Here is a 19,857-nt window from a genome sequence, read left to right on the forward strand (position 1 = left end):
GAAGCAGTCATTGAAGAATCAAACAGTGAGTGAATGGGAGCAGGGGAGAAGGTCCTGGACTTAAAACCAGCTCATGTGGTCTCAGCGCACTAAGAAGGGGGCTGCCTCTGGGGCTTGTGCTGATGGCATTATTGCAAGAGGTCAAGGTTCACATGGGGCTGGAAACTGAAGAATTTCATTTAACATTTCCTAAAGTCTCTTCCGTGGAACACTAGTCCAATAACACGCTCCAAGGAAAACATGGTCAAGTTTGGGGAACACTAAGGACTGTATCTCTCCTTAGAGATTGTCAGTGCGTGTTCCTGTATTAGAGGTTCTGTGAGATCCTCCCATGAAGAGTCCTGTTTTACTGTCTCACACATTCTCCTCAAAACCTGTTTAACTGTAGAGCTGGTTGTGTACATTATGTCTGTTGACACTCTGTAGGACAGAGGTTCTGAGGAACATATTTGGAAAAACACCAGTATATAACGAAATCTGTCTGAGCCAGGCACTGGCTGCGGGTGGGGTTGGTCAGATCAGTGGGCGCTGACACCCAGAGGATGGAAAGTCCCACACGGTTGGGGCAGCCAGTTGGAAGCCAACCCACCGGCGGGGGCCGGGGGGATGTTCAGTCCTGAATGTCTAGGACATCCTGGTGATGAGTAGGTGGATGCCCAGGCAGGCAGCAGCACACAGCAGACAGCATCAAGGGGTGACAGGAGGGAGCCCGTGAGTTTCCAAACACCCTGCAGAGCTCAGCACCTGGGAAGTGTGGCAGGAGGCCATATGCCGAGGTTCAAAGATGGAGTGAGAGTCCCACAGGTTAGCTGGTAAGAGGACCTCGACTTTAGGCTTGGGGTTCAGGGATGGAACCATGAAAGCAAGCCATATGTTCATCTCTGGGGGCCTGGAATACTCTTCCGGAATTCAGAAAGGCAAAATCGACCAAACCAGGTTGTAAGAAGTGCAGTAGAAGGCGCCAGCAGTATGGTGTCAAGGAGCAAAACGACTGTCTAGCTCTGCTGTGCAGGGAAGAAGACCCAGCGCGACTCCTTAAGTCCTTTATGACTTAGAGTTCATGGTCACAGAACCTGAGCTGAGCCTATAGGTGAGAGCAAAGGGGCCATGGCTGTGAGAAAAAGAGGTGCAGGGGCCAGGAACCAAGGCAGACAGTACAGAATGGAAAGCTCACCCATCCGTCAGACAGATGGGAAAGCAGGAGGCTAACCCTCCTCAGGTACTCCTCCTCGTTACGTCCCAGGCTTCTGAGCCCAGCCGAGTGCTGTCTGCGCTACACAGATTGCATCTCGAAGTTGGCCGGCATCCCAGGATGCACTTTGCAGCCCCGGGGTTGGACTTGCAGACTCTGACACCCAGGAGGGGTAATCATCCTCCTCTTTGGGTTGTTCTGCACCATTTCCTAGGGACAGACTCCCCTCCCAGAGCAGTTGAGGTACCCCGGCAGCCTAAGAATGCAGCTATCTAGACTTGGTTGGTGTCCAAGTTAAGTTTTTAAGTAAGAGAGATTGCCATAAAATTACCCTGAATGAATGTCAGTAGTCTGAAACCAGAGAAAGTTACTCTGCTTGATAAAGTTTTGGGGAAGGTGTTTGCCAAACTCTAGGCATATTTACAGTTTTGTCTTCTCAATCCATGGTTAAGTCTGTTAAGCCAAACAATTTCCCCCGGTCCCTGCTGGGGCTGGATAAAGCTGTCTCATACCCTTGGGCTTCAAAGATGGCCAGCTAAGTGAGGGGACAGCTACTTTAAAAAAATCTGTGTTCAATACACTTAACATAAATCTAGGACACACAGCAGAATGCAGCTAAAATAAGGGAGACGCCAGCAAACCGGGAACATAGAAAGGAAAGAGCGATTCTGATCAGAATGATAACCAGGGAAGTGTTCATGGACGACTTGACATTTGAGCTAGGCCTCGACAGGGAAAGAAAGGAAGAGTGTGTTGTGATTAGCTTGCTGACCTACAGAGGGTTTCACACTGGGGAACACATAATGGGAGAATCGCAGAGAGTTTGAAAAGGGAGTCTCTTGCTTTCAGCTCTAATATTTGAGATACTGAGAAATGGATTGGTAGTTTGTCTCTCCTCCTGACCCCAGCCCACCATGTTCTCTTTAGGAAAGAAAATGAGAAAGTAGTTCTCTCATTTTTTTCTTAGTTTTGAGCTTCCTTGGCCAAGGGCAGTAACAGGTGTTTTCTTTTGTTTTTGTTTGTAATGTTGGGGAAGAGCTGTAAAGCCCTAGTGTCAGCTCTAAGGAGACTTTGTTTACAAATGCTGATGGTGACTGACATAATTAAGCCTGATGGGAGAGGAGAGGTTAGAGCTGGTGCAGTTGAAGAGGAAGAGTTATCTAGCCTGGAAAAGATGATGGCGGAGCCGTGTCTACAGCAGGAACTGGGATCCACTCGGATTCAACAACCCGGAGATAGCAAGACCTCACGTGAAGATGGTTTGGTGGTACAATGGATACTTGGGTGAAGGTAAAAGTCAGGGATGCTGGCTAGGAGACACAAAAACCACAGATGGTGAAGGAACATCAACCCTCAGGGGTATCAGATACCAGAATACTCTAGAGACCGGACTCCTGCCGCATTTTTACAGACCCAGGTAGGTCCTGTGGAAGAGAGGAGAAAGCCTCAATTATTACTGACGTTGAACTCCAAGTTGACTTTGGTGTGTCAGGGCTATAAGCCAGATTTTAATATGATTTATGAAAATTAAGAAATAACTACCTTTTTTCACTTTAAGTATTGTGGGAAAATTCAAGGCTATCATATTTCAGAATCTGCAGTGGTGCATTAGAATCCCATAATCTAATTCCCAAGCTGTTCTGCTGAAAGCACCTTCAGATTTTACATCCATCTTGTAGTCATTAAGAGCTGTGTGTTTTGAATCAGGATGACCTAGTTTGAATAATGACTGTACTTCTTCCAAGGTATATAAACAAAAGTTGCTCAGTATTTTTGAGTTTCAGGTGCCTCCTCTGGAAATGGAGATACCTGCCTCCTTAGGGTTATATCATGGGGTTAATTGGATAATACATTTCTATAAACCACTTAACTCATTACCTGGCACTTAGAATGCATTCAACAAATGGTCACTCTTCATTATTTTTGTGGTGCTGGGATGGGGGTCATGAGTATGGTCCCCTGGGCTCTGCCAAGAATGAGACAGGAGTTTGGGAAAAGCCCCTCCTTTTAAGAGACCCCCTTCATCTCTGCTTCTCTACCTGTAACATTTTAAAATGACAGATGACTGTACTGCACGCTCAGGAGGGAAGGGGCAATCTTGTTGACGAATGTAGATGGTTGTGGAGGAAGGTAATGAAATGAGAATTCTCATTAGCTGGTCAGTTTGTGTAAATCGCATGTGACATATTATGTATAATCTCATGAGTTCTTCTTTGGCAGAGAATATGAGATAAACAGGTGAGACATAAATTGGACCTAGGAGAGTGGCCAGAGGAAAAACTATTCTGTAAAACTATGTTAGAACCACTGAGGTAGAACTTCTGAAAAGAGAAGAAATGGGTAAGGAGGCTCCATGGAAAGATGGGGAGAATGGAGTCCCCAAATTGATCAAGAAGTCCAGTAGTCAGGAAAGAGAATTCAGGTGTCTAGCGATAATTTCCTACATCCTCACTAACCCATTGAGTGGGGAAAACCTGGAGCAAGCCATTCCAAGATGGAGCAGCCTCAGGGGCCATTTCCACTTTGGGATTTCTTGGAGAGGACGCCTCATCTGTGCTCTCTATGAATCCAGAAAGCTGCTCAGCCCTGACCCGGCACTGGCGGGGCCAGAGGTGGGACGGTGGGTGGAGTGGCAGAGGCGTGGTGGTGGTGTCAGCACGTTGAAGTTCAGAGCCTGGTCTTGAGTCAAAGATAATTCCTTCTCTGGTAGGATTCATCTCCTGTTCTGGAAGGAACGCAAATTCAGGACTCAGCTGTGTTCTGGGTAGCTCTTTTGCAAAAGGTAGGAGAGCATTTCTAAAGCACTGCCCCTCAAAATCAATGTGTGTACATATCTCCTGGTATTTAAAATACCCGGTATTAGTAGAAAATTGGAGGTATAGTAAGGCCAGTAGATCAGGAAATGAGTGGTTTATTGAAAAGATGGTTTATTATTCACAGTTTCCAAGAGGAGGGGGCATGCCATGCTATTGGGGGCCATACAGGAAAGCACAAGGGTCAATCCCAGAGCTGGCAGGGAAGGGGACGCTGTGGCCAAGGGCTTTCATTGTGGTTTCCAAAGAAAGGAATGGACAAGGTGGGGTACAAAGGTGCAGGACCGGCCAGTCTGAGTAATTTCAGTGGACTCTGGGGCATAGGGACTGTCCTAGTTGTCTGCTACCTAGCCCCACCCCCATAGGGTTATTAGGACAGGTGGCTAGTAATCTGGAGTATGAGAGCCTGTAAAGAAGGTGGCTGGGGTGTGGCTCTGGATTGGTTGGTGTGTCACTGAAAAGCGCACTTGGGAATGAGTTGCTTACTATCACTAGGGATTGGCTAACCCTGGGCGGGGCAGTCCCTCCAGGACCGGCAAGGCCCCAGGTGTCAAAGCATCAGAATACAGAAAATAAAAGACACGGTTGATAAACCTGGGGATCTGATTAAACTGCAGACTCCTGGACCCGCCACTGAGTTTCTGACCCCTTTAGTCTGGGGTGAGCCTCACTTATTTGCATCTCTAATCAGCTCACAGGTGGCACTAGTTGCTGCAGGTGTGTGGGTCATCCTTCAGTAGTTATTCTCTGAAGAAGGCCAGGAATGGAGGATAGCATCCCAGAAAACATACGTTGAGCAGAAGTCTGTTCTCAAACAGCTCCCATCATAACTGAGGATAGCAGAGTGAAGTGGACCCTCCGGCTGCCCGCAGGATCCAGGTTAAATAGTCTGGTCTCCACAGACCGTAGTTTCAGTTCTTTAGAGAATTTAAGGACAAAGTAAACATTTCGATGGCCTCAGTGTATTCCAGAACCTTTGAGCCCGCCCCCCAAAGGCATTTGGGCACCTAAAGGACAGTAGGCTTCCATCAGTTAAGTGATCATCTACCATCTAAGAGAACTGCCCCTATGTAAAGCAACAGACAAAGCACTACGGAGAGTTTACATTCAATTTTGTTCAGGTATAACACACGCCATGAGTATATAGTTTGACGAATCTCTAAAAAGTGAGGCATGTAACCACAGCTCAGATCAAGAAATAAAACATTTACCAGTGCCACAGATGGCTCCTTAATCCCCCTCCCAGTTATTGAGCCCCCAACAATCCGACTTTCTTTCACCACAGGTTAGTTTTGCCTGATTTCGAACTTTACATAAAATACATCATAGAACATGCACTCTTCTCATGTCTTTTGTGTCTGATTTCTTACAGCCCACATTGTGAGATCCATCTACTTTGTGTGGTAGAGCAGTGGTTGGTTCTCATCGCTGTGTAGTATCTCATTGTGTGAATAAGCCACACTTTACCCAGCCTCCTTGGGATGCACGTAGGGTGGTTTCCAACTTGGGTACTGTTGTGAGCATTCTTATACTGTACCTGCCCTGTACGTACTGTCGGGTTTATACCTAGGATAGAATCTGTAGGTCATGAGCATTTGTATTTAGCCCAACAGATATCCAAAATGGTTATGCCAACTTACATGAGAACCAGCTTCATGTCCTTGTCAACATACAGAATCAGGCTCTCTTTCATTTTAACCATTCTGGTGAGTGTGTAGCGGTATTGCATCATGATTTTAACGTGTCCGGGTGGAAAAATGTTGTCTAGGAAAATAGGGTAAACTTGAGTCTGGAGGTGGGGAAGAGAAGCCATATTTAGGGCAGCTTGCCTGGGGTGAAAAGTCTCTGTAGATGAGACATGGAACTGCACATTTCAGGAGGAGTTAGCCTGCGACAAGCCATACACGTTATCCTCCAGGTGTGGGCCGGGTGCAGGCAGTGTTGGGAGCAAGAGGCTGAACGTCGGAGAGTTAGGAAGAATGTGAGGGTTGAATTAGACATTTAGGAGGCAGTGTTGGGAGCAAGAGGCTGAACGTCAGAGAGTTAGGAAGAATGTGAGGGTTGAATTAGACATTTAGGAACTGTGTATTCAATAAAAATATAATTATTGAGCTTTCAGTATGTGCTGGAAACCGTGTTACCTGGGCACTGTGAGTAGTCATAGTTCCTCCTCCTCCGGAGACCACAAATATTGGGGAGAGGTGAGTAAGTTATATAATAATAAGGCATTGTGATGAATGGTACAGTAGAGTCTTGTACAAGCTGCGTCTTTGCTCTGGAAGCAAGAAGAAGGTATCTGTCAGTTTGGTCTGGAAGGGCTGGGAAATCCTTCACTAGGAGGTGACATTGGATCCCAGTCTTGATAAATTATTGGTGGGTCATTAAGAAGGTAACGAAGAGAGAAGCATGAGTGAAGGTTTGGAGATTCAGAAGACTAAGCTGATGGGGTTGGAGAAAGTCCAGTAGTTTTGTGTAGATGCTTGGGAATAGGTGAGAGCAGACAGAAATGGTATTTTGCAAGCAGATTGTGAAGGGCCTTGGGAATATCAGTACAACTGAGCATGGACTTTATACCGTGGGCAAGGAGCAGCCATCGAAGGTCTCCAAAGAGGGGGTTCCCTTGGATCCCCTGGAAGGATATTGTGATAACACAGGGATTGTGATCTAAGGTAGACAGCGGAGGACATAAAAAGAAAGCGACAGATGTGACTTCAAATAAAATATAGCTCAGTTCTCCTCTTGCAGGGCAAGAATCCTCGTTTATTGGGAACTGGAAAAGTACTTAAGGTGATGATTTTGTTCTGCTAGGGTGGGCCCAGCCTGAAGGTAATTTTTCAAAAGCAGCTGCTCTAAGTGTTAGTTAAATGGTGCCAGGGGATTCACTAGACACAGGTGTCACGTTCAGTCTTTATTCATCTATCAATAAAGCCAGACTCCAAGTGCCAGTTGGATGGCAGCACGGCACCTTTGAGACAGGAATTCTGTTAACAGATGCAACTCGTTGCTTCAGTCTGGGGCTCGGCTGCAGACTTCAAAGGTACCCATGCCTTCTAACTTTGCTTCTCCATCATTTCTGCTATGGCTTCTGTCGGGGTAACTCAGATACATGTTTCATATACTCATCCTATTGTTTGAGTTTGTTCCTACAAAATATTCTTTATCTGTGCTCTTTAATCCGGGAAGGAATGTTTAAGCATTCAATCAATTTTTTGAATAATTAATAGATGCTGTTGGTACAACATTTTAAAAGGTACAGCAAGGGTAGTGGTGAGAAATAAATTTCTCTCCCACCCCGACCCCAAATACCCAGTTTCTCTTGCCAGTGGAAAACACTATTAACCAATTCCTTGTGCATCATTTCAAAGACGTTCTATGCAATTACAAACATATGCCAGTTTTTCTTTTCTTTTTAAAATATCATAAATGTTAGCACATGATACGCCGTGTTCTCCACCTTCTATATGTCTTGGGTATAGCTCTCTATCACGCCTCTGCTTTTTTAAGGCTGCATGGTATTCTACTGTGAATATGCTCTTTTAACATTTAGTCAAGCTGCTATTAATAGACATCTAAATAGTTCCTCACTGTTCGCTATTACAAACAATGCTTCAGTGAATATGCTTATTTCTCATTTAGACATATTTCTAGGATAAATGCCTAGAACTAGAACTGCTGGGCCTCCAGGAATGAATATTAATAATTTTGAAATATTTTAAAATATCCTCCACTCCTAGTGAAAAATTTGACCTTTGTCAATTTTATACTGAAAATGTTAATTGGAGTTTTACTTTTCATTTATTTTACTATCAGTGAGGCTGAGCATCTTTACGTGGTTTTAAGTCATTTGTAATTCTTTTAAAAAGTTGAACTCTCTGATCATGTATGTTGACCATTATTTATCTTTATTATTTATCTTTTTCTTATGATTTGTAAGAGCTCATTGCATATTAAGAAAAGTGCTGGGCTTCCCTGGTAGCGCAGTGGTTAAGAATCTGCCTACCAATGCAGGGGACACGGGTTTGAGCCCTGGTCCGGGAAGATCCCACATGCCGCGGGGCAACTGGGCCCGTGAGCCACAACTACTGAGCCTGTGCGTCTGGAGCCTGTGCTCCGCAACAAGAGAGGCTGCGACAGTGAGAGGCCGGCGCACCGCGATGAAGAGTGGCCCCCGCTCTCCACAACTAGAGAAAGCCCTTGCACAGAAACGAAGACCCAACACAGCCAAAAAAAAAAAAAGAAAAGAAAAGTGCTGTGTGACCACCTAGAGGGGTGGGATAGGGAGGGTGGGAGGGAGATGCAAGAGGGAGGGGATATGGGGATATATGTATACATATATAACTTTGTTATACAGCAGAAACTAACACAACATTGTAAAGCAATTATACTCCAATAAAGATGTTAAAAAAAAACAAAGTAAAGTATCCCTTTGTGCATAATATGCAAACACTTTCCCCAGTTTGTTTGAGTTTGGAGTTTATTTATTTACTTTTGAAATAACAAATTTTAAACTTGTTATGTAGTAGAACTTCTTTGATTCCTTTTCAGTCTTGAATCATATTTACGATTTTCCAACTGTGAGATGATTTTAAAAGTTTCCATGATCTATTTTTAGTACTGTTAGTGTCATTTAAAAAATGTTTATTTTGAAATCATTTTAGACTTACAGAACAGTTGTAAACATAGTAAAGAGACTTTCCATGTAGGCTTCATCCAGCTCTGCCCAGTGTTAACATTCTATAGAACCGTGGTACCGTTAGTAAAACTCTAGTATTAACATTGGTATGATACTGTTAATGAAACTACAGGCTTTAATAGGATTTCCACGGTGTTCCCACTAATGTCCTCTTTCTGTCCAGGATTCCACATTTTGTTTAGTTGCCATGTGTCCTTAATATTCTCCACTCTTGACAGTTCCTTCATTTTTGTCTTTTGTGACCTTGACATTTTTGAAGCATACTGGTCAAATGTTTGGTAGAACGTCCATCTATTTAGCTATGTCTGATGTTTCCTTATTAAGGCTGTGAATTTTTGAGAGGAATATCACAAAGCTGGTGTGCCCTTCTCAGCACATGATATCAGGGATACATATATTGATATGCCTTATAACTGGTAATGTTAAATTTGATCACTTGGTTAAAGTGGTGTCTGCCAGGTTTCTCCACTGTAGAGTTACTATTTTTGCCTGTATTGTTAATAAATATTTGGAGGGAAATACTTTAAAGAAATATATGTATGTATTAGTATGCATGTACACTATTTCTATTTATTTACTTCAATATACATATTCAAATATATATATATATATATGAAAGAAACACATAAGTTTGTACAGATAACTCAGACTTCAATCCAGCACCAAATTCTAGAATTTCTCCTTTGCTTATTTGTAACTTCTTTCTCCAACAGTGAGAAACTTGTGATTATCTGTAAATATTTACTCATGTGTTCAACCCTAATATTCATGTACTTTCAGAATTGCTAACCATAACTCGACGAGAAACAATTATACCGACTGGAGTGCACCGTCTCTGTCTGTACAGCTTACGTTGTCGTTATTCTGAACTCAGTCAAAACACTCTTGTTCATGAGTATCAGCTCCTTTTTTACCCACTCCTTTCGGTGTGATTGTGTTATTCAGTTTTAATACAGTTATATGTATTTGTCACAGTCTGTGATGCATCTTGGGTTGCCCTAGCAACCTTGGTTTTTAAAAATTTGCCTATAATAAAATTCATCCTTTGTGGCGTGCAGTCTTAAGGATTTTCACAAATACAGAGAGTTGTGTGTGATCACTATAGGACTATAGAGAGCTATAGAAAACCCAACATTTCCTTGTGCTGACCCCTTTGTAATTAACTCCTCACCCAGTCCAGTCCCAGACTCGGACAATCACTGCTTGGTTTTTCATCCCTATAGTTTTTTCTTTTCAAGAATGTCATACAGATGGAATCAATCGGTATATAGTTTTCTGATTCTGGCTCCTTTCACTTAGCAAAACACATTTAAGATTAATCCATGTGTGGAGTGGGGTAATAGAGCATTCTTTTTAAAAATAACATTTATGGAATTATAATTGACATGCAGTAAACTGCACACATTTAAAATGTTCAGTTGGAGAAGTTTTGACATAGGTATATCCCCATAAAATCTTCACTAAAATCAAGATAATGAATGGATCCATCACTACCAGAAGTTTCCTTGTCCCCCTTTGTAATCACCTGTCACGTCCACCTCCACGTCTTCCATCTGTAAGCAGCCACTGGTCTGCTTTCTGTCACTATAAATAAGTTTGCATTTTCTAAAATTTTACATGAATGGAATTATACAATATCTACTCCTTTTCATCTTTCACTCAGCAAAATTATTTTGAGATTCAACCATGGTGTAGTAGTATATTTCGCTAGTTCATTCCTTTTTATTGCAGAGAAGTATTCTGTTGTATGGATATAAGTCAGGTTATTTATCCATGCACTTGATGGACATTTGGATTATTTCCAGTTTGGGGCTATTACAAATAAAGTGACGATGATTATTCTTGCACTAGTCTTTTTGTGTGGATATCTGCTTTCATTTCTCTTGGACAGACACCTAGAATTTGAATGGCTGGATCAGATGGCAGGTGTATGCTGGCCTTTAAAAGAAACAGCCAAACTCTTGCAAAGTGGTTGCCCCATTTTACATTCCTATCAGCAATGCATGAGGGTTCTGGTTTCTTCATATTGTGGCCAACACTTGGTATGTCAGTTTTTTTCAGTTGTAGCCTTTCGAACTTGTGTGCAGTGGTACTTATTGCCTGCAATTTGCATTTCCCTAATGACTAATGATGTTGAGTATCTTTTCATGAGTTTATTTGCCATCTTCTCTAGTAAAATGTCTGCTTGAATTTTATGTTTATTTCTTAAAAATTTGTTTTTGTCTGTTGAATTTTGAGATTTTAAAGTGTATATTGAATATATTTAACTGTCTGTTATGTGTTAAAGTCTGTTATGATATATGACTTGCAGATATTTCCTCCTAGTCTGTGGCTCTTGTCTTTTCATTTTCTTAACAGATCTTTGGAAAAGCAGAACTTTTAAAATTCTGTTGCATTCCAATTTATCAGTTTCTTCTTTTGTGAATAATGTTTTTGATATGGTATGGAAGAACTCTGCCTAAGTCAAGATCACAAAGGTTTCCCCATGTTTTCTTCTGGATATTTTATAGTTTTAGGTTTTATATTTAGGTTTATGAGAACACTTTTCAATGAATTTAAAGTCAATTTTTCTTTATGATACAAGACACAAATATTACTATTTTTGCTTGTATTCAATTGTTTCAGCATCATTTGTTGAAAGGCACTATTTTTCTTCACTGAACTGCTTTTGTACTTTTGTCAAAAATCAGTTGTCAGGGGCTTCCCTGGTGGCGCAGTGGTTGTGAGTCTGCCTGCCGATGCAGGGGACGTGGGTTCGTGCCCCGGTCCGGGAGGATCCCACATGCTGCGGAGCGGCTGGGCCCGTGGGCCATGGCCGCCGAGCCTGTGCTCCGCAACGAGAGAGGCCACGACAGTGAGAGGCCCGCATACCGCAAAAAAAAAAAATCAGTTGTCAGTATATGGGTGGGTCTATTCTGGATTCTCTATTTGTTTAATTGCCTACTTATTATCCTTGCACCAAATACCGTACTCTCCTACTGTACTTTTATAATAGCTACTGAAATCAGGTGGTGTTAGTCCTCCGGCTTTGTTTTTCTTTTGCAAAATTATTTTGCCTGTTCTGAGTCTTTCATGTTTCCATATGATTTTTAGAGTCAGTTTGTCAGTTTTTATAAAAACATAGAGATTTTTATTGGGATTTCATGAATCTTTAGATCCTTTGTGGGAGAATTTGCATCTTAACAACATTGATTCTTCAACCAGTAAACATAAGTATCTCCATTTACTATGTCTTCTTTATGTTCTCTGAAAAAACTTTATGGTTTTCACAAGTTTTTCACATCTTTATCAGATTTATCCCTATTTCATATTTTTGATGTTATTATAAATTACAATTTTGGTTAAATTTCTATTTCTGATTGTTGCTAGTATATAGAAATACAATTGATTTTTACATTGGTCTTATATCCTGTAATCTTGCTAAACTCACTTATTCCTAGTAGATTTTTTTGTGATTATATTAAATTATCTATATAGAAGATCATGTTATATGTAAATAAAGACAGCTTTGTGTATTCTTTTCAAAACTGGGTGCCTTTAATTTCTTGTACTTGCCATATTGTACTGGTTAGAATCTCCGGTACGATGTTGAATAGAAACGGTGAGAATAGATAACCTTGTATTGCTCCTCATTTCAAAGGAAGTAACCTTTTAGTTTTTCACCATTAAATTTGTTAGCTGTAGGGTTCTTTTGTTAATATCATTTATTAGTTAGAGAAATTTCCCTTCTATTCCGAGTTTGCTGAGAGTTTTTCTTTTTTTTTAAATCATGAGTGAATTTTGTCAAATGCTCTTTCTGTGTCTATTGAGGTTTTTTTTTTTAGTTTGTTAGTATGCAAGCACAAAGGCAATGGAACAGAAAACTGTCCATCTAGAATTCTACACCCAGCAAAAATGCTTTTGAAAAATAATGATGCAATAAAAATGTTTTCAGGCATTCAAAAGCCGGAATAATTCATTGCCAACCAACCCACGCTGTAAGAAAAATTAAAGGAAGTCCTTCAGGCAGAAGAAAAATGCTACCAGATGGAAATATGGATCGACGCAAAGGAATGAAGAACACAGGAAATGATAACTACACTAAATATATAAGGTAATTTCTTACTGTTTAAATCCTTTTAAAAGGTAATTATTTAAGCAACAAAAAAAACCTGTGGTTGAGGTTTATAACATAATATGAACATAAAATGAATGCAACTAATAGCAGAAAGTTGGAGGGAAGAAATGGAAAGTTCTTATCTATACCTAAAGTAGTGCAATACCACTTGAAGCTAGACTGTGATAGGTTAAAAAAATGTAACGTAACCTTAAGGCAACCACTAAAATAAAACCACAAAGAGTTATACCTAATAAGCCACCAAAGTTGTTAAAATATTGATATGGATATCAATATTGCTGTTGATTAATATCAACATTTATTGATATGGATATCCATATTGATATTGATAAATACAGTCAACTCATCTAAAACAAGGTAGAAAATGAGGAAAAAGAGAAAAAGAGAATATGGACAAAGAGAAAACTAATAGCAAGATGATAGATTCAAACCTAAAGTTATCAAAGACACATTAAGTGTAAACGGTCCTGTATGAGCACAGCACTGTTCCTTGTAATCCTTTCTGGTGGTCCTTTCCTCAGGTCGTTCTTCCAGGTAGTTTGTTCACAGCTGTTCTCTGATCAGTGCTCACCTGAATCCTAGGTGAGACTCCTCTGCAGGTCTCTGCAGTTCTGTCTCTCTGTACCCTCTTTCCCACTCCACTCTGTCTTGGGAACACTAGCCGTGTTGGCTTCCCTGAATCCCCAGCTCTGTCTGTTCAACTCAGGGAGTCTACTGAGCTCCCCCAGGTTCCCTGTGCTGTGTCCTGGAAACTCAAGCTGCACATTAAGAAAAGCTTAGGGCTCACCTCCTTCATATCCTGCCTTTCAGGGATCGTGGTTCTTCATCGCTTAAGATTGTGCCTTGCAAACTGTTGTTTCATATATTTTATTGGTTTTTCAGTTTGTTTCAGGTGGGAGGACAAATTCCATTTCTGTTACTACACTTTGGTCAGAAGCAGAAATCAGTTTATTCCTTTTTATTGCTGACAGTATTCCATTGTACGGCTGTACTATAGTTTGTTTATCCATTTAGGTATTGACAGTCTAGGTTGTTTCCAGTTTTGGGCAATTACAAGCAAAGCTTCTATAAGCATTGATGCATGGCTTTTTGTAGGAACAAGAATGCTCAATTCACTCGGATAAATACCAAGAAGTGATATTACTTGGTCATTTGGTAAGGGTGTATTTAATTTTATAACAAACTGCCAAATCATTTCTCAGAGTGGCTGTGCCATTTGAAATCTGTGAGGATTCCAGTTGTTCTGCCTTCTTGCCCCCACTTGGTATTGTGAGTTGTTTGGTTATGGATTTATTTTTAGTCATTCTAATGCATGGATGGTGGTATCTCATTGTGGTTTTAATTAGCACTTTCCTAATGGCTAATGATGTTGAACATCTTTCTGTATGCTTATTTATCATCTGTATGTCTTTTTTGGTGAAACGTCTGTTCAGAATTTTCACCCATTTTAGAAAAATTGGGTTTCTGTTTTCATATTCTTGAGTTTTGAGTGTTCTTTATGTATTGTGGATACAGATCCTTTATCAGATGTTACTTGCAAATATTTTCTCCCAGTCTGTGTGTTGTCTTACGTTTCATTTTAAAATCTTCCCTTTTAGAGGGAGCCAAGTTGTTTAGAAGACTGAGTTAGAAGTGTAACTTTATTAATATCCCCAAACCATTTATTGACTAATAAAAAAACATTTTGAGAATGGTAATATTTACCCCCAGAAATTTAATGTCATTTTATCTCTGTGTTACTGAGTAAATTTTGACAGAGAATTTATTACAGTAACAACATCAGGGCATTTATATTCTCTTTCTCATTTGGCTACTAGTTCTGTGATCTCAAATATCAGTAATTTCTCCAGACTCAACTTCCTCAGCAGAAAATGTTCAACTTTGAATGTAAGCTTTTCAGTTACCAGCTCAGAATGCAATAATGTTCCCCATTAATAACTTTCCTGGAAGTGATCGTTTTGTCTTGTTCTGTTTTTTCACTTTCATAATAACATGAGTACCTTTTGTTACGAATGATCTTCATGTATTTTTTTATTTCTGTGATTTAAATAACTTGAGGACTAGAAATGCATAAGCAAATAAAGAGGGGAAGAGAATGCGAAGGGGAGAGATTTTACATTTTATCAAGGGGAAACGTCAGCACTTAACTTGTTTTTAAAGTTCCACTTGAACAAGATATGTTATTGATAGACATAGATAGTACATTACTTCAGAAATAGCACACAAAATATTTAGGGGGCACTGGAGTTATAATGATAGGTCAATTAATCATTTTATTAAGTTGGGATATAAAGTATGTTTTGAGAAAAATTCAATTCTAGCATCTTTTTCTCCATTTTATTATGAAAAGTTCTCAATGTACAAAAAAGTTGCAAGAATTTTACAGCAGAGATCCCTATACCTACTGCATAGATTCTGTAATTAACATTTTACTAGATTTCCTTTATTATATATTTATTCATATATCCATCCTGCTACCATCTACCAATCCACCTTATTTTCTCATGCATTTTTAAAGCTAGAGGATTTTTAAAATTTGAGTATTTATCACAGAGAAAACTTTTGGTTGTATCATGAGATTACTAACACATACTGATTTCTAACACATATTCATCCATCCAAAACAAAACATCCTGCTAAATCCTGCTAACTTGCCCAAACCTGGGGAGTTCTCCAAAGAAACAAACAAACTCAGGACTCCTGGACCCCACCTCTGGATCTGGGGTGAGTCTAGTGTCTGAATTACCCACACCCCCTCCTCCTTAGCTCCAAAAGTGTTTGAGTGAGCAGCTGAGGCATCTGCTCAGACACAGCTTCAGAGAGTCGATTAGAAACAGCAGATGTGGGGAAGGGCCGTGACCTGCCTGGATTATGAGAGTCTGAGGAAGAGAGACTCAGAGAGAACGATATTCTAGAAGTGAAATTCAGTGAGAGGAAGGTATAGTCAGGGCTGAGATTAGACTGGGGCTCTGAAACAACTCTTCCCAAACGTACTTGCCTGAAATAACCAAAAACAAACAAACAAACAAACAAAAAACCTTGGGTCTTAACAAAGAGCTTTTGATTTAGAAGTACTGAATGGGGGCCAGAATCTGTATTTTTAACCAGTGACGTGGGTACTCTGGATGCTACTGGTCTATAGCTAGCGTTTCGGACTTTCTCCAGGATTAAAGAAGTATGGGGAGTACAAAAGATCTAGCTGAAGTGTGATAGCTTTTAGTATGAGCTAAGTAATATGAGTGTGTGAGGGTCCCCATCTTGATTCTCAGCTGTGTCTACTGCTGGAATTTAACTGGTAGGACAGGCCACCAGAAGGTGATTGGCATAAATGGCCATGTGGACAAGCTTGGTCCAGTACCAAATCCGTGTGCAGCAGAAGGCAGGGGTGGGACTGAATTCCAGACAGTGTTTTGCTCTCAGACATGTATCCTGACCCTGTCTGCTAGTCTGGGAACCAGCAAGGAAGGGGTCTTTGAGCAAAAACCGAAAGATTTGGCTAATAACCATGAGACATTGAAACACAAGCAGCTTTCTTTGTTGTTCACATGACAGTGTGAAATACAAAAGAGGGTAGGATTTTACAAGGAGAACACGCATTGTACATGATTTGTGGTAGAGGGTAGGAGATGGAAATTCCCAAGGGAGGTCAATGGCAATCCTCAGAGGGGACCATGATGCCTTAGAACATCATTGGAGCCTAAATACCAGGGGAGGAAAATGGCAGTCACCATTCAGTTGCAAGGCCAGAATTAACATTATTCTCCTGGAGCATCCTGAAATAATTGATCGTTGGGGGTGGTTTTCAGGGAATGAATGCCTTCCATTAGTGGCAAAGTTTGGGCAAGAGTCAGCAAATATGACTCATATAGGTGTTGAGTTTAAATGCCATTTGCTTGTTGGGTAAAGCTAAGAACTTGTAAAGAAGGCAGAAAGAAATGAAAGCCTGGAGAAATTAATGAGGCAGCAGCATACTAAAGAGGGAAAGAACAGATGCTTCGTAAACTCATGTTTGTCCTAATAGATATTGCTTGATTTATCTTTCCCAATTAAAAGTTACTTTATTAATTTTAACTTAATAGGAAATCTTTATTCAGACGGCAGGCATTAGGGTTTTCCTGACGCCTGCGAAGTGTTGTCCTTCTGAATCTTTTCTCTTGCTTTCATTGTGCTATATTGATTCTTCTTCTGTAGCCTTTCCTCGGTCCTTCTCCTCTGATACCTTGAAAAAATGTATTTCGCTATTTCTCTCCCTCACACAAAAGAAGTGAGATTTCAGGGTTGAATCAGTGCAGGTATTTGCCCTTCTACCCAGCCATCGCCCAGCCCTGTGCTTGAAAACCCACCCCGTAGGTGGCCGCTTGTCCATCTGGGCCGAGAGAGAGCTGATACAGAGAATAACATCATTCTTTCCAACAAAGGCCTTTACCTCTTACTCTGACAAGAAGCATAATGGATAGCTTTTGAAAAGTGCCTGACCTGCTTTCAGTTTCCTCCAGGAAAGCGGATCATTGATTTTAGAATATTGAAGAGCAAACTAACACTAGAATGCTGGGCACCAAGATGCTTGTGTGCATTTGGAGTTTGGTAAAATTGGAACTTGGTTGAAAGCAGTTGAGTTTCTGATGTGTGGCTTCGGGCTCACACAGGTAGTGGGAAGAGATCTGTATCTGTGTCATGCTTTAGTCCAACAGGTGATCTCTCTGGAGAAGCTAGGCTGTGCTGATAAAGGTGTGTAAGGTAAACACCATCTAAAGATATATTTGAGGCTCAAATCAAGGCTTAATGTAGGGAGAGTTCTTGCAACATCAGAATGTAAATAATTTACTCATTCATTGAGCAGGGAGAGGGGAGGGAAGATTAATGGGCAGATTAAAAGAAAGTCCAGTTAAAACCTCTGCCGCCCTAATGTCATGGAAGCAAGAGCCAGTTTAATCTAAACAAAGAGGGCGGCTCACCCATTTGGGCAGGGCTGGGAGACCACACAGTGGCTGAGAATTGCCCATCAGGAGGGTCCCGCTCTTTACAGCCCATTTGTTTCCATTTGTAGTGAAAAAGGAGATGCTCTTGTAGAGGTTAAGCCACTCAGTTATTTGTTATAAACTTTCAGAAAGGAATGGGTTTGAAACAAGTCTTAAGTGTTTCAGTGACAAATATTTAATGTCGCCTCTGAGGTTTACGGCACTTCTGCTCACCCTTTGAAAGCTTTTAGTTCAGTGGCAAAGGTTACCGGGGGCGTGTGCAGCAGAAAGGAGCTTCTTTCTGCTGTTGTTTCATCATTTTAGCACTGGCTGGAGAGTATTCCAAAGTTTCAGTGATGAATAGTCACCCTTTCCGCTCACATCATCATTTGTCCTGAGACCGTGATTGTCCTCAGAGACCAGTCGAAGGCATCTAAGTGCTGCTGGCATCTGGTCTCTAGGTGTTTCACACCTCCACAGATGGGAGGCAAGCAGGAGGGTGGGCAGAGCCGATCCCTGCATCCCTGCAGCCACAGAACCACAGAACAGGGATGCCCAGGTGTTAGATCCCTGCTGTTAGCCACTGCTACCCTGTCTGGAGTACCTGTGCTGTCGGGATAACTACACTACAATGATCCAAATGGTGAAGTCTCCCCACTTTGATTACAGGAAATCAGGCCTCCTGAAAGTGTGCCCTAGATATTTTGACAAGATGCCAGGTACCGCATCGTGCTGCAGCATCGACAGGTCTGCTGCTGGGCAACCTCGAGGTCATAGCTACTGCTGGTAGCTGCTGGTAACCACACTGCCACCACCTGGCCTTGAGGTGGGGGTGAGGGATGGGTGTCCGGTGATGGAGAAAGGTCTTTCCTCCTAATTATACAAAGATGGGACTTACATTGATTCGTGATTCATCCATGCCAATTCAGAGTGATCTTTCTTTACAAAATTCTCTTCTGGTTGGCTCCCAGTTTGCCCCATGCTATAAAAGCAACAGCTAACAGTTATTTGGTGCTACTTAGGTGCCAGGTGCTGTTCTAAGCACTTTGTGTGTATTACCCCATTAATCTCCACAATAACTCTATGAGATGTGTGCTATTATCCCCATTTTACAGATGAGGAAACTGAGACACAGAGGGATTCAGTAACCGGCCCAAGGGCACACAGCAAATACAGAGTAGAGTCTGAATCCAAGCTTCCAGACTCCAGAGCCCGTTAGTCACGTACCCTCTACTCTTTCCTCCTCCCCGAGAAGCTCCAGGCAATTCCATGCTTTCAGTTCAGACAAGTGCTGAAAGGCCCCCAAATGGACAAGGAAGTTCCCTGTTAAGCCAGGATTGATCTCCTTTAAAAGATGACTGACAGCCCATGTCCCTTGGAAGAAACTCCACTTCTGCATACAGAGGGTGTCCTTGCCCTTTCATCTTCCCAAAGATATCACTCCCCAGGGATGCGGTGGGAGGGTGTAAGTGCGTTTCCCAAGACCTGGGATATTCAGTCAGGACCATCTCAGCCACTTCCATTTCTTTCCTGCTTTTTCAAAGGGAAAAAGGGGTCTGGGCTCACCTTGCTCTGTGGCCTTCCCCTGGCTGCCTTTTAACCTATAAGTAAACGAGAACACACGCCACTCGGCAAGAACCAGCAGGTGCGTGGACGGAGAGGGGAGTGTAAATTCCCGTGTAAGAAAAACTTTTCTCTAAATCCAGGAACAAGAACACTGCTACAAAGAACAGCAGCCAAGGCATCTATATTATAAAAAAATTTAAATCTTTTCAGGTGATTCTAATATGCAATCCTGTTGCAGTCCACTGTCCAAAGGGAAAGTGTAGCATAGACCTGCTAGAAGCCAGACTCTGCTTATCTTACCAAACAGAATATCTGATCATAGGCTGAAGCATGTGCTGTCTGGTGGGTTCATGGACTCTGGTCCACGACATCATATACGACAATGCGTATATGTGTATGTGTGAGACGTGCTGTATTTGCATCTGCTGAGTAAAAGGTCCTGTCTAGTGGTAATCCTGCCAACTTTTAGGTGGCATAAAATTCTCTTACTGTTTTTATTTTGTCATAACAGGTATTAA

Source organism: Pseudorca crassidens, chromosome 19, assembly GCF_039906515.1.
Source record: "Pseudorca crassidens isolate mPseCra1 chromosome 19, mPseCra1.hap1, whole genome shotgun sequence".
Classification (NCBI taxonomy): domain Eukaryota; kingdom Metazoa; phylum Chordata; class Mammalia; order Artiodactyla; family Delphinidae; genus Pseudorca; species Pseudorca crassidens.